This window comes from Mus musculus, chromosome 16, assembly GCF_000001635.26.
Source record: "Mus musculus strain C57BL/6J chromosome 16, GRCm38.p6 C57BL/6J".
Taxonomy (NCBI): Eukaryota; Metazoa; Chordata; class Mammalia; order Rodentia; family Muridae; genus Mus; species Mus musculus.
The window spans coordinates 11,170,736-11,192,308 of record NC_000082.6 but is presented as its reverse complement, the minus strand read 5'-3'; the positions used below and the strand labels follow the sequence as shown (position 1 = coordinate 11,192,308).

The 21,573-nt window shown below is 46.6% G+C and overlaps 1 protein-coding gene, 1 long non-coding RNA gene and 2 pseudogenes across 6 annotated transcripts in view; 3 read left to right on the top strand and 1 right to left on the bottom strand.

Moving 5' to 3' along the window:
* Positions 1 to 16: 16 nt before the first annotated feature.
* 4930509G22Rik (RIKEN cDNA 4930509G22 gene) lies at positions 17 to 14,133 on the bottom strand. The gene is made up of 4 exons (NR_151506.1): positions 12,797 to 14,133; positions 12,538 to 12,674; positions 11,981 to 12,176; positions 17 to 827 (listed from the first exon to the last, which is right to left on the bottom strand). It is a non-coding gene; the product is annotated as an RIKEN cDNA 4930509G22 gene (long non-coding RNA).
* On the top strand, positions 1,050 to 2,056 carry Gm6305 (predicted gene 6305; annotated as a pseudogene).
* Positions 6,413 to 7,184, top strand: Gm7638 (annotated as a pseudogene).
* A 1,782-nt stretch (positions 14,134 to 15,915) lies between the features above and the next one.
* The window catches only part of Zc3h7a (zinc finger CCCH type containing 7 A), a 39,800-nt gene continuing 34,142 nt past the window's right edge, over positions 15,916 to 21,573 (top strand). Inside the window, 1 exon segment of one of the 5 annotated variants that reach the window (NR_027502.1) lies at positions 15,916 to 16,089. The gene's annotated coding sequence lies outside the window, so the exon portion shown is untranslated. 5 annotated transcript variants of the gene reach the window in all.

The following is a 21,573-nucleotide window of genomic DNA, read 5'->3' as shown; positions in this document are numbered from 1 at the left end:
ACAGACAAACACAGAGGCAATTTGAATCCGACTGTATTTTGGAGCTCTCAAGCAGGGGATTTTATACATTAAAATCCAAACATTGCATCTCTTAGAAACTGTATCCAGTGAATCAATCACAAATACCAACAAAAATCATCCAAGCATTACAACTCTGAAACTATGTATTCAGTGAATCACATACAGAACAGGTAACATCATTATTAATATAAATCATCAAAATATAACAATTCTAAAAGGATGTATTCAGTGAGGCAGTCATTCAAGGCTACTGGCATATTTGCAAGAGCAGGTTAATCTTTATGATAGTGCTCTTAATCACTGAGCTAGCTCTCCAGCCCCATATGGTCAATTATTCAACATCTAGTGCCTGATTTTTTATAAATCTTCAATGCATAAATTTAAACTAATTCTTTCTAATTAAGACTTTCTTTACCATATACCAAAACCCACCTCTGATAACACAGGTGTAGCCATATGAAATTTTATTGTTGGGAAAGTTTTTAATCTATCATAACTGTTTTATTGTTGTGTCCGGCCAGCAGACCACAACCTGGGTTCTAGCCTGGAAAGGCATTTTGGAAACCTGGAAGAGAAGAGGGGCTAGGTGGCGAGAGAAAAGAATGTAGCCAAGACAGTTACTCTGATCAAGGCTCAAATTTTATTGTTGCGACACTAGTTATGAAGGAAAGGGGAGGGGACCCGATTCCCGCCGAATAATCTCTGGTCCAGTAGAAAGGTGCACGTGTGTGGCTCCGCAGGTTCCAGCAGTGGGCGTGGCAGAACGAATGAGCAGGAAGCTCCACCCTGAGCAAGCAGGTTTCAGGCTAGGGGAGGGGAGACTACATTTTATAAATGATATAAAAAGTCAAGAATTGATTTCCCTGGGGAATAAGGTCATACTAGTGACCCAATCTCAAGGGATGGTTTTTTTACCATTCTCGCTTAAGATCTTGGCCTAGGCTATCAGGAACATGTAAATAAAAGAAATAAGACCCTGGCTTCCGACCGCGGTGGCCCTAGCACCGCTCGACCTGGTTTCACAGACCCTCCTATCATGTAACCCCCATGGCAATGGGCTGCTGTACGCCGGCTTCAACCAGGATCACGGGTGTTTTGCATGTGGAATGGAAAATAGATTCCGAGTCTATAATACTGATCCACTCAAAAAGAGAAACAAGAATTTTTAGGAGGAGGAGTTGGCCATGTGGAAATGTTATTTTGCTGTAACTATTTAGCTTTAGTTGGTGGTGGAAAAAAAACTGAAATACCCTCCCAACAAGGTGATGATCTGAGGAAGAAGACAGTCATTGAGAGAATTCTCCACAGAGGTCAAGGCTGTCAAGTTGCAGAGATAGAATTGTGGTGGTTCTGGACTCCATGATTAAGGTGTTCACACTCACACACAATCCCTACCAGTTGCACGTCTTTGAAACCTGCTATAATCCTAAAGGCCTCTGTGTCCTGTGTCCCAACAGTAACAACTCCCTTCTTGCCTTCCCTGACACTCACACTGGCCATGTACAGTTTGTGGACCTGCCAACACTGAAAAGCCACCAGAGGACATTCCCGCACATGAGGGTGTCCTGAGCTGTATTGCTCTCAACTTACAGGGAACAAGAATTGCAACTGCATCTGAAAAAGGGACCCTTATAAGAATATTTGATACTTCATTGGGGCATTTAATCCAGGAGCTACGAAGAGGATCTCAAGCAGCCAATATCTATTGCATCAACTTCAATCAGGATGCTTCTCTCATCTGTGTGTCCAGTGATCACGGCACTGTGCACATTTTTGTAGCCGAAGATCCAAAAAGCAATAACAGTATAGTTTGGCATCAGCCACTTTCCTTCCAAAATACTTCAGCTCCAAATGGAGTTTTTCCAAGTTTCAGGTTCCTTCAGGCTCGCCATGCATCTGTGCCTTTGGAACAGAGCCCAATGCAGTCATCGCTATCTGTGCAGATGGCAGCTACTACAAGTTCCTGTTCAGTCCTAAGGGCAAGTGTGTCCTGGACGTGTGTGCACAGTTCCTAGAGATGACCGATGACAAGCTGTGACTGTGCCTGTGAGCGCAGGTGATGCCACCACCCAGTCAACCTGTGGACTCCTGGGGCTGGTGCCAGTGCCCCAGGCCTGTGGGTGAGGGGCTCAAGGCCCCCCCAGAGGACCTTGGTCTTGAAGCCATATGTGGTTGTCTGCCTTCCTGAGCAAGGCTTCTCATCCCATATTAAAGGATCATCATTATGGTTCTGCAGACACTCCGTGGCTCTGGGTGACTCGTGCCCTTTCTGGCCACTTCCCTTCAATTCACCTGTGATGCTAGCATTAGTGGCACCACCATATTCATGACAGTAGACTCCCTGCAATCCCTGGGAACGATCCAGGCACGAATCAACAGAAGCTCGTAGGATGAGTGTGTCGGGGCTCAAACACTAGACAGTTCTAATGAGATAACACTATCAGCTTGTCTGGTAGAGCACCCCCTGCCTCACATGAGGAGCACTATTCAGAGCACACACTGGGGAGTTCTGACTTTGGCCATTAGAGTGAGTCACATCCCAGACCTACCAGAGAGCAGAATGCTTGTGGCACCCATTTGAGGCACAGCAGGGTGCTGGGTCTTCTGGTTTTGTTTGGGTTAAAACAGAACTTTCCCATTATTTTTAGGGAACAGAGTAACACATAGTCTTTAAAAATCAGTCCCAGAAGAGAGCATTGCTTTACTGAGGAGCCTTCTCAGTGCAGTGTCCATGTGCCTCTACCTCCCGTCGGTGTGGAGGGTACTGCCTTGGCCTGTGGCGTTTGTCCTGTCTCATCTCTCCCAGCATCCATAGGAACACACTAACATTGGGATGGCAGGCACATCCTGGTACTGGCACAGACTGGAGAGTCTGTGTTTCTGTACCACTTGAGGTATATGTTTAGTTTTTTTACATATCTTCTAAGAAGCTCAGTTTTGCAGTTTTGATTTCAGGTTGCAAACATTTAAATTGTGCACAGCAACAGGCTCTCAGCTCTGCCAGTTCCTTTATGCTCCTGTAATCGGCTAACTGTGGATTTGACGTCAAGTATGCATGTTACCTTATGTGTATTTAATCATGAAACTTAATTTTTGCATACTTGTTTGTACTGTTTTCTTTGAAATAAAAGTGACTAATTTTGTCGTAAAAATAAATAAATAAATAAATAAATAAATAAATAAAGATAAAAGGAATAAGAAAACAAAATATATATTACCACAAGAACTACAGCTCAATAATTTTTCAAGAGTTCCACAACCGGTTCCAGGAGGCCTCCCCTTAACTACGGTTCCAGGGATTTGAAGCCTTCTGACACCAGCACAGAATGGTACACAGATTCGTGCAGGCAAAATACCCCAACAACAAATCAACTACAAAATGGAGCAGAGGGGTTTCTTGCTTTGTATGGCTTGTCTGGAAGGGTTTTGGTATAGAGTCTTAATGCAGTGCCTCAGTGCACTACAGTATACTCCACATAAACAAACATAAATGTGTGTGTGAGTATATTGTAGTTGCCTTTAGACACACCAGAAGACCCAAAACAGATTATCAGATCCCATTACAGATGGTTGTGAGCCACCATGTGGTTGCTGGGAATTGAACTCAGGACCGCTGGAAGAGCAGTCAGTGCTCTTCAACACTGAGCCATCTCTCCAGCCTAAGTCCTGGTTTTAATCTTAAGAGCCAAACAGGGAGCCAGCATTGTTACATAGTGAAATGCTGTCAAAAGAATATGGATGCACTTAAAAGGCTGCCTCTACTTCCCAAGTGCTTCTAAGCAGTAAAGCATTTTGCAGCACAATGACTTTGGCCTGTAGTTTAGGCATCTTGACTCCAACCCAGATGCTGTTCCTCTGGTCGTAGGTGAAATGTGTGCAGCCTTCTCTGTTTAAATAACCAGACAAATTTAGACTAAGTGGCAGTGTAGACAGTAGATTATAGATGCTTCTGAATTAAACTGAAAAAAAAAACCCACCCTAGGAAGTAGCCCATTTATAAGAGTTCTGCTCATGAGAGCATCAACTAATGTCCTTTGCCTATGATTTCACCATCACTTGGAAGGTGTAGGCAGGAGGATCAAGACTTCAAGGCTAGCTTGGGATAGACAAAGCTTTAAAATACTTTCTAGGACTTCATGAGGCATAAAAAAAGCTGCCTGTGTATTCAGGAACCAAAGCCTATGACCATAAGTTGTAGCTGGTCCTGGACCAGCAAGATAATTTAGCAAGTAAGACATGTTTTCCAAAAGAGTTAGAGATGTCTCAATTCTTGACGTCTGTCCTAAAAGAAAATATTTCCCATTTGACATTAAAATTTCTAGTTAATAACAAAACAACTAGAGAGCTAGGGAAGGAGAGCCAGAATGGAGCTCGGTATTAAAATGATCAGCATACATAACTCCCGGGTTTTGACATGGTGTGAGGTCTAATGTTAGCACTCTGTGCTGGTTGTTAGCTGTCAAATGATTCCTGTGCTCAAATTATATGGAAAATGCTGTGTAGGGCTTGTGTTAGCTGTAAAGCTCCTGGTTAGCAACATCCTGCCTAGGAGTTGTGACGAGGCATTTAAGTCTCAACACTCCTGAGGCAGAGGCAGAGAGGCAGAGAGAGAGGCAGAGAGGCAGAGGCAGGAGCTCTTGAGTTCTAGGCCAGCCTAGTCTACTTAGCAAGTTCCAGAGTTCTAGGGCTTCAAAGGCTCATCTTTGTTTGTTTGTTTTTAATTTAAAAAAAAAAAAAAGCAAGCTGGGGGGTGGGGAAGACTCTAGAGATGGCTCAGTGGTTAGGAGCACTGACTGCTCTTCCATAGGTCCCGAGTTCAATTCCCACCAATTACTTGGTGGCTCACAACCATCTGTAAGAGGATCCAATGCACTCTTCTAACATGTCTGAAGACAGTGAGTGTACATAAAATAAATATTTTTTAAAAAGTCATTTAAAAAAAAAAAGAAAAGGAAGCCCAGAGTGATAGTGCACACCTTTAATCCTAACACTTGGAAGGCAGAGGCAGGAGGATCTCTGTGACTTTGAAGCCAGCCTAGTCTACAGAGGATCTTCCAGGATAGCCAGTAAAGTACATAAACCTTAAAAATAAATGAATAAATAAATAAATAAATACCATCTTTACCAAATTCTCAGCAGGTGGAGACAACCATAAACTCCAGCAACGTCAAACCTCTTCCAATGTTAGAAATATCTCACATAGGCTTCTCTGGGAGCTGCTGTGTTGTGCCTTGAAGCCTCCCCCAGCCTGAAGCGGGCTTGTGCAGACCTTGTTGCCACTGAGGTGGGGCCACCTGCAGTACAGCTTTCCGACTTGGCTGGCTTCCTTTGAAGTGACAACTGCCCTGCTCTTCTCCGAGATGCTGCTACCTGCGGAGAAGCTGAACCTGTCTTCCTGAGACATTCCTGAATAAGCAACAGCCTGGCGACCAAGTGCTGACAGCATAGCGACAAAGCACCAAGGATGGACTGGCTGGGGGGGGTGGTGGTGGTGGAATGGGCCTTCCCCCTTTTAAGCACAGTCTCAGTAAACTCGCAGGCCTTGATCAGAGAAAATTTGTCTTGGCTTCATTATTTCTCTCGCTGTCTATTCTCTCTTTCAGCCCCAGCCTGCCTTCCAGAAATACCTGGTTCATGTAGGCCACGGGCCGGCTTACTACTACATTGCCTTCTCTTGTTAGGATTTTCTTCAGTCTCTGTAGAACAACTGACACACTCACATTGGTCAATAAATTAAGAGGATACTCTGTTTAGTGGAACGCCTTCCCCCACTTCCCAACCATGAGAGTTCAGGTTGCTTCAATTCTGCATTCAAGGGCCTATGCATAAAACTGAGTCAGCTCTGCCGACTCCCCACTGAAAGACACTTCCTTCTGAAAGTCCTTACTGCTTTGGAAGAAACCATTTCTGGTAATTGTTGGCTTACTTAAAACGTACCCATTGAGCCGGGCATGGTGGCGCATGCCTTTAATCCCAGCATTCGGGAGGCAGAGGCAAGTGGATTTCTGAGTTCACCACGGCCAGCCTGGTCTATCTACAAAGTGAGTTCCAGGACAGCCAGAGCTACACAGAGAAACCCTATCTTGAAAAACCGAAAGACAAAACAAAACAAAACAAAACAAAACAAAACAAAACAAAACAAAACAAAACAAAACAAAACGTACCCATTGGCTTCTTCTTTGGGAAAACACCAAATGGTGGATACCGCTGCCGGTACAGCAGAAGGACCCGGAGGACCCCCGGGGATGGGGGGGTGGGGCCAGGATTAGGAGGCCGCAGCTCTGCGGAGGATTTGGCAGCAGTCTTAGGGTTTGCGGCCGTGGTCGTGGCTGAGGCTGTGGCCATGGTCAAGGTTTAGGCCATGGCCATGGTCGAGGTCGAGGCAGTGGCCATGGTCAAGGCCTCGGGGCTCATGGAGGTAAAGCTGAAGATAAGGAGTGGAACCCCAGCCGGGCATGGTGGCGCACGCCTTTAATCCCAGCACTGGGAAGGCAGAGGCAGGCGGATTTCTGAGTTCTGGGCCGCCTGGTTAAGGACATGAAGATCAAGTCCTTCGAGGAGATCTACCTGTTCTCCCTGCCCATTATGGAGTCTGGGTGCATCCCTAAAGGATGAGGTTCTGAAAATCATGCCAGTGCAGCAGACCAGGTTCAAGGCATTCATCGCTCCTGGGGACTACAATGGCCACGTTGGTCTTGGTGTTAAGTGCTCCAACTAGGTCGCCACTGCCATCCGAGGGGCCATCATCTTGGCCAAGCTTTCCATCGTCCCTGTGCGGAGAGGCTACTGGGGGAAGAAGATTGGCAAGCCCCACATTGTTCCAGGCAAAGTGACAAGCAGCTGTGGCTCTGTGCTGATACGACTCATCCCTGCCCCCAGAGGCACTGGCATTGTCTCTGCTCCTGTGCCCAAGAACCAACTGATGATGGCCAGTTTAGATGACTGCTCCACTTCAGCCAGGGGCTGCACTGCCACCCTGGGCAACTTTGCCAAGGATACCTTTGATGCCATCTCCAAGACCTACAGCTAGACTCCTGACCTCTGGAAAGAGACTGTGTTCACCAAGTCTTCTTATCAGGAATTCACTGATCATCTTGTGAAAACCCACACCAGAGTCTCTGTTCAGAGGACCCAGGCTCCAGCTGTGGCTACCACATAAGGGTTTTTATGCAAGAAAAATAAATGAATTAAGTCTGCTAAAACAACAACAACAACAAAATGTACCCATTGTACCAGGTGAGAAAAGCTCATTTCTTTCATAAACTAGTGTGTACCTTGCCTAATGCCAGCTGAAAGTTCTGAAGACAGCTTTACATGTGTGCCTGTATGAAGAGGCCCTACTGAGCTTCACAGGTTATACATCCATGCATGCAAAGTTACCACTTGCATTTCTGCAGCTGCGAGAGGATGTCTGTCCTTATCCTGGACTATTTTTCTTACTACACTAAGATCCTCCATTTCCCAGACCTGAAGAGATGTCTCTGTGCTTAAGAACCTATACTTGTGGAGCACCCAGCTTCTATTCCCACCACCACATGGCTGATCACAGCTTCTCATAACTCCAATTCCAGGGGATATGATGCCCTCTTCTGAATACTGAGGGCATCCAGCATGCAAGTAGTACACCAAAAAACATGCAAAAACTAAAACACTCACAGACATAAAGTAAATTAAAACAAACAAACAAACAAACAAACAAAAACAGCCAGGCTTGGTGGCACACGCCTTTAATCCCAGCACTTGGGAGGCAGAGGCAGGTGGATTTCTGAGTTTGAGGCCAGCCTGGTCTACAAAGTGAGTTCCAGGACAGCCAGGGCTACACAGAGAAACCCTGTCTTAAAAAAAAACAAACAAAACAAAAAACAATTAAACAACAACAACAACAACAAAAAGGAATGCCCACCATGGCAAAGGTGGGGAGCATACGGAGAATTAACCTTTCTGAGTTTTCACCTGTTTGGGCTGTAGACCATATACAATGTATGTATCTATGGCAACAAAAACAGGTTTTGTTTTGTTTTTTTTTTGTCTATGATTTGGGGAATATGTGACATTGATTTGCCATAAGGCATTGGACTTAAGGCCTTGAGGATCGGTGCCCACCAACTGTAAAGTTGGGGTGGTAATGAGGGATGCACAAGAGGAACATGCCTTTATTGTCCTCTGAGCTGAACAAGAGGGGTATGGAGGAAGCAGATACATTTGTTCCTTTATGTTTGAGTGTGTGTGTGAATGGAACTGGTCTGCTTGCTCAGTGCAGGCTAGGAATGGTCCTGTTGAGGCAGTTTGGCCAGCGAGTGCATTTCCCTGAGAGATCTGGCCTGGCATGGAACTGTGAGATCTGACACGCCACATGTAGATGGGGGAGGCTGTTTCCTTTAAGAGGTGGAAACCCGTGTGATTAGAGGAGAAAGTGGGTTGGCATCTAGTTTGACCAAGGGTCTGGACAGTCAGGGGAGCAAATTGACAGCATATGCACTGTCTGAAAAGAGGTTAAGGGACCACTTGACTTCCTTTGGGACCCCTTAACCTTTCTATTGCAGAGAGTGATGGGGCATCTCTCAGAATTGTAGAATAGGGGGTTCATCCTCAGGGGAGTAGTATATTACTGCTGCAGCACCCCTCTTTCCTCCATCAGTAAATATTGAGGGGGCTCTGCAATGGAAACTTCTAGTTTCTTTGTAAAGTTACTTATGTCAAATGTCTCCCTGGGGCACACAGGTGAAAGGGTCTTGCTAAAAGCAAACATGTAGCTGGGCTGTAGTGGCACACGCCTTTAATCCCAGCACTTGGGAGGCAGACAGAGGCAGGCAGATTTCTGAGTTCAGTGCTGGCCTGGTGTACAAAGTGAGTTCCAGGACAGCCAGGGCTACACAGAGAAACCCTGTCTGGGGGGAAAAAAAAAAGCAAACACATGAAAGACTGTTTTCGGGGCTGGAGAGATGGCTCAGCAGTTAAGAGCACTGACTGCTCTTCCGGAGGTCCTGAGTTCAATTCCCAGCAAACACATGGTGGCTCACAACTATCTGTAATGAGATCTGATGCCCTCTTCTGGTGTGTCTGAAGACAGCTACAGTGTACTTACATTTAATAAATAAATAAATCTTTGAAAAAAAAAAAAGAAAAGAAAGAAAGACTGTTTTCCTGAAGCAGCCACAGGTGAAAGGATGTTTGGATATAGCAACACATGAAAGGACCCGTGATGAGGGAGCGTAAACACGGTGCCACAGACAGTGGGGGCTTTCCTTTGGTTTGTTTTGCTTCGCTATTCTTTACTAATGACACGGATGCATTGGCCTACCTTACAACTCATTGCTGAGCTCAACTCAGCCATTGAGAAAAACTCCTCCAAGAACTGCTCATGAGGTTCTTGAGGCAGCTTGCCACTTGTGAGGCCTCACCTCAGGCCAGTTGGCAAACCTGGCATTTTCTTCAGGACTGAACTACAGCTGACTGGTGTCTACTTGCTGAAAGACTGGACTGTGGCTGCTGGTTTGTGCCTGGTGTCGGCCTGCCTAGAGGACTGGTCTGCAGCTGCTGCATCATATTTGATGTCTGCTATGGGACTGAACTGCTGCCCAAGAAGATCAAGCTCTCAAACTCACCTTCAAAGAAAACTACTGACAAGCAGGTCCACTTCCCCCATATCTGAATAACTTTTCTCTTCCACCACCTCTGGTGGGTGGTTGGCTAGAGGAGAGGTTGAACCCTTATTAAAAGTAGGTTGCAATTTTTTTTTTCCAGGATGGAGAGATGGCTCAGCGGTTAAGAGGACTGACTGCTCTTCCAGAAGTCCTGAGTTCAAATCCCAGTGCCCACATGGTGGCTCACAACCATCTCTAGTGGGGTCCAGTGCCCACTTCTGGTGTGCTAAGACAGTGTTAGTGTACTCATATAAATTTTTAAAACTTTTTTTTTCCTATAGGGCTCCAATTATGTTGTTGTTGTTGTTGTCTTAAATAGTTTGGAGGCAGCCATTGCAACAGAGGGAGGGCAGAGGTCCATTTTTTTTGTCAGGATAATGGTTGTTAATTTGTCCCGGGAATCCTATTAAGCTGATAGCAAAGGGAGAGTGAGTTTTGCTTAGACATTGAATATTGGCGAGGGAAAAAGAGGGTGACAAGAATGTCAATTTCTTTTTCCAAAGTTTGTAGGGCTCTGACCCTGCCATTTTTAATCATATTAGCTAGTACATCCGCCTCATTTAGAATTCTGGGTACACTACCCCTTGGGGTGTGGAGCCATTTCAGCTCACCCTGGGGTTGATATGGGGCTCCCATGAGTGTAGGGGAGGAGTTAAAGACAAGGAGCTGTATGGGCATTGTTGGGTCATATCTGGCTCAAAAGAGTCATGTCTTTTATAGCTGCATTAACAGAATTTAGAGCTTGGATTGTGTCCTCAGGAGGATGGCTTTTTATACCAGTTGAGCAGTTTTGTTTCGAGTTGGGGTTAACATTAACAGGGACTGTTTGGGTGTTTTGGGATTCTGGCTTCACCTAGCAGTCCTTAGTAGAATGGGAGGAAGAGTTTGTTTTTGCAACAGAGTCATGAAAATTACAAAACTGTGGCATAGTAGAGAGTTGAGTGTGGGGAGCTGTGGGGTTATGTGGGTTTTTGTCTATGTTTTTGGTAGGTTTCTGGCTTTGTTCACTTAGGGAGGAGGGAGGATGAAGTGTGTAGTTTCTACTACCCTGCTTTAGGCTCCGGATAGACCACAATACCAGCTACTACTCTGGTTGCCTTGGATCTGAGGATGAAAGACACACACACACACACACACACACACACACACACACACACACACACACACAGAGAGAGAGAGAGAGAGAGAGAGAGAGAGAGAGAGAGAGAGAGAGACAGACAGACAGACACAGACACACACGCACACACACTCTGCTCATCTTTAACCTGCCTTACAGCTCAGTGGCTGGGGTCTTCTAAGCCTCCCATGGTTAGTGTGCCTTTTCCTTTACTCCTTCCTCAACTCTGTGTCTGCCCTTAGCTTAGCTGTCCACTTAACCTTCTCCTTGCTCAGCACCTGTGTCTGCCCTCAGCTTAGTTGAATTTCTTTTTTCTTTTTTAAAGATTTATTTATTTTAAGTATATGAGTATTCTGTTGCTGTCTTCACACACCAGAAGAGGGCATCAGATTCCATTACAGATGGTTGTGAGACACCATGTGGTTGCTGGGATTTGAACTCAGGACCTCTGGAAAAGCAGTCAGTGCCCTTACCCACTGAGCCATCTCTCTAGTCCTTAGTGGAATTTCTAATCTCCCGCCTGGAGAAGAAGCCAATGGCCATTCCACCCGAAATCTCACATGGCTGGTGAGACTCTCTCTCCCTCCAAAGCATGGTGAATCCCTTTCTGTGTCTCCTAGCCTGCCTGTAGGCTGGAGAGTCCCACTCCTTCCATCCAGTCATTGGGATTCCTCAGGGGTCCAAAAAAACTAAGCCTTCCCATAGATTTTAGTACTGGCAGCCACCTGGTATCTTTTAACTGGCTGCTGTTGTACCAGGGTTTGTTGATGTTCTGTTGTTTTAAGAAGTTACAGAGTTGGGCTGGTGAGATGGCTCAGTGGGTAAGAGCACCCGACTGCTCTTCCGAAGGTCTGGAGTTCAAATCCCAGCAACCAACCACATGGTGGTTCACAACCATCTCACAACCATCCGAAACGAGATCTGACTCCCTCTTCTGGAGTGTCTGAAGACAGCTACAGTGTACTTACATATAATAAATAAATAAATCTTAAAAAAAAACAAAGTTACAGAGTCTTTGGCAATGCCTGTTAGGGGCTGTCATGTTTTAGCAAGGGGCTAAAGGGACCTTCTGTCTACACCAGAGAGTAGCTCTGGCAAGAAATCTCAGTTGTCCAAATCCATATGATGGCACTGACTGAAAGCACAGCAGGAGAAGTGAAGTTGCTTTTCTCCAGAGTTGGGAGGGAGAGGGGCTCACCTTCAGTGTCCAATCAGAGGTCTTGTTGAATTTGCATGGATATCATTTTCAACTGTTTTGGCCCCATGACTGCCAGATGCTGGTCTTTGTACAGGGACATAGACTGCTGGAAATCCTTCACCCGACCAGCAGGAGTGAAAAGTCTCTTGGGGCCAAACCAAGATAATCAGTCAACCCCTTGAGAGCAAAACCAGACCTGAAACCAGACAAACCAAAAGCAAAACAGAATCAGAAGGTGGTCTAATGGAGGACACACAAGTGAACAAGACAGACAGACACATAGACATACAGACAGACAGGCAGGGAGGGATTCCACTTTACCTCCAATGTACGGTGTCTGTGTCCCATGACGAAAACCACAAACAAAAACAAGACAGCAACAGAGAAAAAAGACACCAGTATATCCAAGCACACTCATTCTCTCCTGGACTTGTACAACCAGCCAAACACTACTTGATGGGGGTCAGATTCCACATCGACTCCCTTTCTGGCAGAAAAAGCACCTTATTTTTCTCACTCTGCCAGATGACAGTCAGACCTTTCTGACTGTCCCTCACCCTGGGCACTTCCTCCAGGGTCACCCTTGGAACGTCTTCCAGAGTTGCAGCCTGTGGGGCCTTAGAACGTCTTCCTCCTGCAGCCACTAGGTCCTCACGGTCCAAAGTGGCAGCTGCCAGAATACAGAATACCAGAACTGAAAAACCAAGACACAAGGTGGGACTCAAACCCACAATCTCAGAACTGAAAAACCAAGACACAAATTCAGCGGTGCCACACTTAACAGACAACATAGAAGACTCACACAAACAAACGTACCTCCAAGGGGTCTTTCAGGGTTCCTGGGTGTCACGCAGATCTCGCTGGGGCCTCCAAATGATAGAACTTAGTGGGGAAACCCACACTCTGTTCCCGATTCGGTTCATGTGTATGCATATGTAAATGAAAGAGCTCTAAGGGGAAAGGTATCCTGGCAGTAAGGAGCCAAGAAATACCACAAAGTCACACTGTACAAGAAACCTCACATGGGAAAAACAGAAGAGGGTGACAGCCCTTGCTCTAGTGAGACCCAGCACAGGACTGAGCAGGAGGCAGGCTGTATATAGGGTTTCTAGTGGGACCCAGCACAGGACTGAGCAGGAGGCAGGCTGTATATAGGGTTTCTTGGGGGGAGTGGGTGAAGACTTACGAGGTGGTGTCAGATTGGTGGGATTTTGTGACCTGATCTTGGGGCAAGCTGAGGGATTGGTGGGATTGTATGGCTTGATGTTGGGCTTTTTTTTTCCCTTGCAGGGTGGCGTTTGGCTGCTTGTGTCTTGAAAGACAGAAACTTGAAAAGGCAGGTAAGCCTGTTCGAGTAGTCTTGGGGGTATCTTGGCACCTCTCCAGCTTCATGGGGCTTGTATGCCTACACACACACACATGCACATTAATAAAAATAAATTTTGGGGCTGGAGAGATTGCTCAGAGGTTAAGAGCAATGGGTGCTCTTCTAGGGGAACCTGGTTCAATTCTCAGCACCCACAAGTAGCTGCAACTCCAGTTCTAAGAGATCTGACGCCCTGTGGTCTGACACATAAATACAGATATATATGTAGATAAAACACCAATGCACATAAAAGTTTTTAAAAAATATTTAAAAAATAAAAATAAGCTTTAAAAGGTCTGTGGCTATAGCTCAGTGGCAGGGAGCTTGTCTAGCACATGCAAGGCTTTCTATCCCATCACCTGTTTGGGGGCATATAATTACTGGATAAACTGATGAATCAAATATAAAATCTGTCCCATTGACTCCTGAATATTCTCCCCTGTCCTTTGTGTAAATTGACCCTATTTCTAATGAACTGACTAATGGTTAGCTTGCATTTAGTTTCAGGTATAAATTGATGTTAAGGCAAGTCAGCATGTGGACAGTTTATGTTGTTTTGATACTGGGTCTCACTCCATTGCCCTGGCTAGAACTCTACATAGACCAGGCTGGCCTCAATCTCATAGAGATCATAAAACACTGTGTGTTCCGGGCCTCTGTAAGGTACCAGAGGATGGAAAACAGAATAAAGACTGGGATAGTGATGAACTTTTAATGCCAGCCCTTGGGAGGCAGGAGCCTAAAACAGTTCTTCAGCAAATGCACCTATCCGGTACAGCACCCAGGTAAGAGGCCGGGGACTTCCCCACTAGTATAGAAGACAAAGAAGCAGAGACCCTTACAACACACAGTATTCTTCAAGGCTAGAGAAGGTTCATCCATGCTCAGCCCTTCTTTTCCTTTGCTCCCTACAGTACATATAATGATGGGTTCCCAGATATATCTACTCTCTATCACCAGCAACTTGTGATTATTGCTACCTTGCCTGGAAAATCACTGGGAATCTCCAGGTGGGATCCAGGACCTCCTTGTTTCAAATGCAATCACCAGGGCCCTTTGAGGGACAACTGAAAGCAAAGACCCAGAGAAGGTGTGGCAAGGAGACCTCATTTAGAGGAAAATACTGGCTCTGGAGATGACAGGCATGACCTACGAGTCCAGGAGGCCTCTAGGAGCTAAAAAGAGGCAAGAGCTCAACACTAGTTTCCAGAAGGGACAAGCCTCGTCAGCACCTGGACATCACCAGTGAAACACCTGCTGCAGACTCTGGTCCTTTAGAACTCTTAAGTTTATGTTGTTTCAAGGCAACAAAAATGTAGGCCATTGGTACAGGAACAACAGGAAGTCCATACATTCTCATCAAGTTTCACTTTGTACTGGCCCAGTACTGACGACTTCCTGAGCTTACAGTAGCACTCTGGGTCCAGACAGAGTGCATCTCAGTGTCTTCCTTCTAATGTAAACTTTTCCCTCTGTCCCCAGTGGTCCTGGACCTGGGTATTTCTTGCTTCATAGCCAAAGAAGACCTGGAACTCCTATCCCCCCCCCCCCACCCCCATGTACTGCTATGACAAGGGTACCCCACCATATCCAGTTTATTTGGTGCTGGAAATCAAACTCAAGGCTAGGCAAGCACTTTGACAACTAAGTTACATCCTCAACCCCTTTCACTTTTCTGCTTGTCCTTTCTATATATCCGCCCAACGGCATGAAGAAACTTTCTAAAACTGCAAATTAGACCTTGTAATTTCCATCTCAGACACTGAATTCCAAATTTCATGCAGTGGCTCATCCTCTTTGAGCTTTCTACACACACACTTTGTCTTCCCTGTCCCTCAGCAACTTAGGCTCAGGATCTTTCCCACTGCCTGGAAGCACTCTCCCTTCTACTGCCCTGACTTGGAGCACTTTTCACATCTCCAGTCGCAGGGACTCAGCCTTACATTGTTCTGTCTGGGGTAATGTACACCTGACCACTGAAACACCGGTGAATACAGCGACATATAAGTTGAGATGAAGGCCAGGGAGAACAAGAGCTTGTGTTGGCTCTGAGATCCGTCCCTACATTCATTTGCAAAAATACCGCATTTTGTTTTCAAGATGATAAAAACAGTGACTGCGAGTAGGATAGGGAATTGAGGACAAGTTCCGAAGTGACGCTCCGGCGTCCGAATGAGTTTAGGTCACCTCCCTGTTCAACGCGGGTCCCTATGCCTGTCATTCATTTGAAAGGACACGACTGTATGGCTGTTTTCAGGGTGACGGTAACAGTATCGGAATGCAAAGCAGGACGCTCAGGATAAGTTACTGCAGAGAACAGATTCCGAAGGAAGTGACACCCTGGTGCCCAGATGAATCTAGGTCTCCTTCCAGTCCTACTTTGGTATCCAAGCGGTGTGGGAGAGGGCGATGATGCTGGGCTCAAGAGCTTGCGGTCTCTCACCCCCTTCCGTGTGGCCGCCCAGGGTTCCGCCTATCGCCGCCGCTTCCGCAGCCCCGAGGCCCCGACGTGGCGCCTCCAACCCCGGGCTGACACTGGCAACGCAGCCAATGGTAGCGTTTGCGGGGCGGCGCGCGAGGCCTCCCGCCGCCAGAGGGCGCCGCCCCGAGCGTCGCGGGCTGGCAGCTGCGGTGGGTCGCCCAGGGAAGCTGCGAGACTGTGAGAGCTCTTGAGCCGGTGAACGCACATCCCGCTGTCGCCTCCGCACTCCGCGCCCCTCGGCTCCTGGGTGCCGCCCCGCAGGTGAGGGAAGGGGACGCGCGGGCGTCGCGGGCAGGGTCGCGCTCTTCCAATCGCGTGCGTGCGCCGCGTCGCTTCGTGAGCACGCGCGGCCGTTAACGGACTTCAGGCGGGGGAGGGGCGCGGACCCCCGAACCGGCTGCACGGGCTCCTCGGGAGTCGTAATCCGGGCACGCGCGGCGGCCCCTGCCACCTGGACTGCCTGGCCGACATCCACGCACTAGCTTTTGGTGGTTTAGCATTTCGTTATTCCTGGGTGCTGGGTGATCGCGGGGCGTCCGTGTTAGTAAGTGTCTCGGTTTGGGGACGCTCGCGACGCCAGCTGAGTGCGCGCTCGCCGGTGTCGGGTTCGCCCCTTGCGGGTGTTATGCGCGGCCCACCCCGCGTATGGGTGGCGACTGGCTTCCGGTGTTCGGCCGGGGTTCGGAGACTGTACGAGGGTTCTCGGTTTTCCTTTCCCCACCCTTAAAGAATGGAGACCTGTCAGTTCCCATTAGCGGGAATTTCCGGTTAGGGGTAGTCAGCGCAGGGGTGTGGTCAGGTTGGAAGGTCCTAGCTGGGCCCAAGGGGTGGTGCCTGCGCTCTGACTGGGTGAATTTATTCCGGGGTTGGGCGTTTTTTGGGTCCCCAGATGTTAAGGGATCAAAGAGGGTCATAGTGTTAGGTATTTAAGACCAAGAGGGTCTGGTGTAGACCTGCGCTGTCCGATGGTAATGTGGCCACTGGTAAAGTGGGGTGGTCGAGCACTGGAATGTGGCAAGAATTGAGATTCACTTTTGGTTTCAATTTGTTTGTTTGTTTGTATGTTTGTTTCGAGACAGAATTTCTCTGTTTAGCCTTGGCTGCCCTGGAACTTACTTTGTAGACCAGGCTGGACTTGAGCTTAGAGATCTGCTTTCCCCTACCTCCCGAATGCTGTGATTTAAAAGCCGTGCCACCACCGCCCCACTCCGGTTTCAGTTTTAAAGTCTGATTTGAAAGATTTCGTTTGGGAGGAAGAAAAAGAACGAAAAAGATCTCCTTGGTAAACTCCTATGCTTAAATCAGCCAGTGTTTAGCAAGCAGTGTGTTATATACTTGAGGTGATACCTGTTGTGGCTACGTTAGAATTAAAACAATCTGTCCAGTTTCTTTTTACTATTTTAGTATGGCCACTTCGTAATTTAAAATGGCACGTACCGCCGGTATCGTATTTCGATTGGACAATGCTCTACTGGACTGGGGGAGGGGCTGGGCGCTCTTGCCATCTGCTCTTTTCCTGCTTCTTTTGGAAGTAGCTGCTTTTCATGGAGGTCTTGAAGGAATCCAAGGCTCTCTTCACCTCCGTTGAAATGATGAGCAGAGCTGCACTGTGTGTGCGTGAGTGTATGTGTGGGTGTGGACTTGGTGTTGGTGTGGTGTTCTTCATCTTTGGACTAAATCAAGTGCATGGACAGTTTTCTCTATTGAAAAATTTCCCCTTTCTGCTCTGTTAGACCAGCAGGGTGCGCTACAGATGTGAATAAGGTTGAGTTATTGAGGTTGAAAATGTCAGTATTTGGAGTGGGGTATTATGCAAAGAACAGGTTGATCAGTGTCCTCAAGATGTACCAAAACACCCCTTCCCAGCTGTGTTCCTGTGACTTTTGGTTGGGGGTTATATTCTATATGCCTACAGGCTCTTGTCTTGTGGTTCCAAGATCTATTAGTAACAATGTTCATTTGCCAGCTGTAAGGTTTTACAGTTGTCAATATTGACTGATTTTTGAAACTGATTTGGGTGTATTCAATCCATTTGTAAATGACTGGTTGATAGTCAACTATAGAAATAGTTTGAGTAGCTAGTTAAGAAGGAGATAGAAATCAAAAACATCTTTAGACAGAATACCTCGGGAGGAAAGTTGCTTTCTAGATAATACCTTTGTGTGCTTTGTCTCAGCAAACCCACATTTTCTCCATGATCTTCAAGTGAAATGTGTTTACAGTGCCGGGTGTCAGCTGCGTGCTGTGGCCTCGGCCACTTAGAGTGAAATGGCAGGGTGCCTTGGAGCCCTGGAGTTCCCCAGCCTGGGCAGCGGTGAGGTCTCACCTCAAACAGCAAACAACAAAACAATTGGAACAAACTTCTGAGATATATAAAAATGAAGAAAAAGTGATTGGTGAGCGCTAGTTCTCCCTCCCTTCCTACACACACACACTCACACACACACACTCTTTTTGTTTTTTTGTTTTTTTTGTTTGTTTGTTTTGTTTTTGAAACACACAAACTAGGGTCATCAGGCTCGGCAGTAACGACTTAACCTGTCTTGCAACTCTGTCATAGCTTTCTCAGTGACTTCATTGATGTTAAAAAAAAAATGGGGTTGCTTAACTTTGCCAGGTTTTGCCCCAACAAGAAGTTTTGCAAGTTTGCCTTTTAATTTTACAAGTTTAGCAATGTGTTGTCTAGTTAATTTCATAACATTATGGAAGATAAGAGAGGATGTGAATTTGGAGCCAGGGGTTGCTCGAGCATGCATGGTGAGAAGGCAAGAAGTGTCAGCCTTGAGCAGGAGGGCCTCCTGAGGATCGGAGCACAAATTATCTCAGTGAAATCTTTTCTTTTGAAGAATCCCAGGTTTATAGCTGAGATGCACAGTGAGTTGCTTTGTCTGGCTGGAGGCTGCTTCCCTTATAGAATCCAGAATCTCTTGGTTGCTTCAAAGTTCCTGCTTGGGGGGTGGGGGGTGGAAGGGGGGATTTAGCTCAAACCAGGAGTTACCTTTCTGGTGCTGTTTGTTGTAGTCCTTTGCACTTTATGAACAAGACCAATGTTGTCACCAAACTGATGCTCCGGAAACTCCAGTTTCCAGGAAAGGGAGCTATCTCAAGAAGAAAGAAGCTGACTCAAGGAAGAGAGAAGCTGTTTCAGGAAGAGAGAAGCTGTTTAGCAGGGTTTGTCTACCTGGATTGCAGCGGGCAGGGTGTGGCATTTTGCCCTCTTGCCCAGGTCTGGATAAGTGAAGAGTCAGCTAATGTGCACTGTTGCAAGATGGGTTCTCAAAATGTTACTTGAACCACTTGGCTTTATTTTGTTGGGTTTTTGTTTTGTTTTGAGGCTGGGTTTCTTATGGTTTCTTATATGTAGCCCTAGTTGTCCTGGAATTTATAGATCAGGCTGGCTTCCAAATCACAGAAATCTACCTGCCCCTGCCTCTTGAGTGCTGAGACTAAAGGTGTGTGCGCCACCATCATCTGACTTGGTGGTTGTTTTAAATCAGGAAGTCTGAGGAGAGAATTGCAATTAAAAATTTTACTTGAAACTAGGGACACTTGGGCAGGGAAATGACTCAGTGGGTAAAGGTGCTTGCTGTGCAAACCTGAAGACTCAAGTTCGCCCTCCAGAACCCACATAAAGGTGGAAGGAGAGAACTGACACCATCCAGTTGTTGTTTGACTGTGTGTGTGCCATGGCACACGGGCTCACATACATAGCACATACAAAGAATGAAGCCTTAGGAACACTTTTTTAAAAAGCAAAAATACAGGCAGAGGCAGGTGGATTTCTGAGTTCGAGGCCAGCCTGGTCTACAGAGTGAGTTCCAGGACAGCCAGGGCTATACAGAGAAACCCTGTCTCGAAAAACCAAAAAAAAAAAAACCAAAAAAAAAAAAAAAGCAAAAATGCAATAATACTGGACCACATTTTCTTACATTCTTTAAAAATATCTCTTATTTATATCTTGACAATTTCATACATATATCTTGATCATATACACATCCAGAATGCTTTGCCAGTCCCATAATGGAAGTTGAGTCAGGCCCACCTGGTAGTCTGTCTGTTGGGATGCCTTGTAAAGAAGGTTGCTTCACACAAGTATTTGTATCTGAATATGTCCTGGCCAAGCATATCCATGGAGCAGTTTTCTTGGAAGTGTTTCCTGGCCCCTCAGCTCCAGCTAAGATGTTTAATGACTCCACTTGAGTATGTCTATGTGTGCATATGTGTGCAGAGCATGTTTATGCCCTTCCTCTTGAGTGACCATCCAGTGTCCACCCGTGTCTGAGCCCAGGCCACTGGAGACAGGCTCTGACCCTCCTTCAGGAGTCAGGCTGGCTTTTAAGTATGGCTCTGTCATTTCCTTGTGCTGTGTCCTGAGGCTAGCTTTGTGTCCAGGGTCATTTTTTTTTTTGTGTATCCTCATAGCACTGAGGTCAGGTGACTTACTACAGGTAAAGTACTTGGCATAGCTTGGGGGGGGGAGGGGGAGAGTGAGAGAGAGCGAGCGAAAGAGAGCGCCTGCGCATCAGCTACCATTTCTGTAACATCTCAACTTTTCCTGGAATCTGTTCATAAGAGCTGTTTTCTCCCTGTGCAGTGAAAGTTGAAAGGCTGTGGATTTCTCCATACTGGGCTTGTTTAGACTGAAGGACAATCAATACCTTTCACCTAATAGACACTGAACAGGGGATTAGAACAGGGATCCAGGGCGATTTTTCTCCCTCCTCACATAACTTCACGCAAATAAAGAATTTTAAGGCAGCTGATCTCTAAAAGAGATCAGAGATTCTAGCTTGTTAGAGTTAATGAGAATAATTCCTACCTAACTTGATTTTCTGATTGGACGTGTACTGCAAACAGCCCTCTGTCAGTTTCTTGTTGGTGCAGGAAATGGATTGCCATACTCCTTGGGGTGTCCCTTACTGTTTTAGGTTCTTCGTGGCCGGCTAAGTCTGTTCCTAATCTTGACTGTTCCCGTGGCGGTTGGACTAGAGTCCCACCATAGCTGCTGTGCATTCGCATCAGCCATTTCCTGTTTGGATCCTTTCTTCTGGTGACTCACTTGTTTGCTTGTCCTTCAGTGCTTGTTTTGATTCAGTCTCCTCATGTAGCCCTAACTGCCTGGCATCCCCATCTTCCTGACTGTGTCCTCAGGTGTACGCTGCCCTGTGCAGCTACTCCACTCCGTTTTGTGAACAGTGCTACAGAGTTCTTGATGTCTCTGTTCATACAGCCGATGTCAAGAGACAAGGTCCCTGTTTAAGTGATTGATAGAGGCTAGGGTGGCCATTGTGACAATTTAAGGTGAGAAGGCAGGGTCTCAAAATGTGTCATTTAAGCCAGGACTCAGCATGAAAAGGAGCCAGCCCTGTAGAAGACTAGGGTGCATACTGGACAGAGAAAAGAGCAAACACAGTGCTTTTGAGTGTCGCGTACTTCAGGCAGTCTCACAGCCCACAGAAAGCCCACGTAGCCTGGAGGAGAAGGGAAGCTTCGTTAGTGCTTAGCAAGGGAGCAAGGTTGTCTTTCTTTTGAGTGCACTGATGGACGTGTCCCACAAGTGCAGTAATGAAGCTGAGGTGGGATGGGGTTTGTTTTGATTCTCTGAGATGTGGTCTCTTTTAAAGGAGAGACTGACCTCGAACTCCTGATGCTCCAGTATCCAGAATAGGACTACAGGAGTGCACCGTCATTCTCAGCTTCTACATTGTATTATTGCCTTTCTCCAAGTTCCCTGTGGGAAGTGGA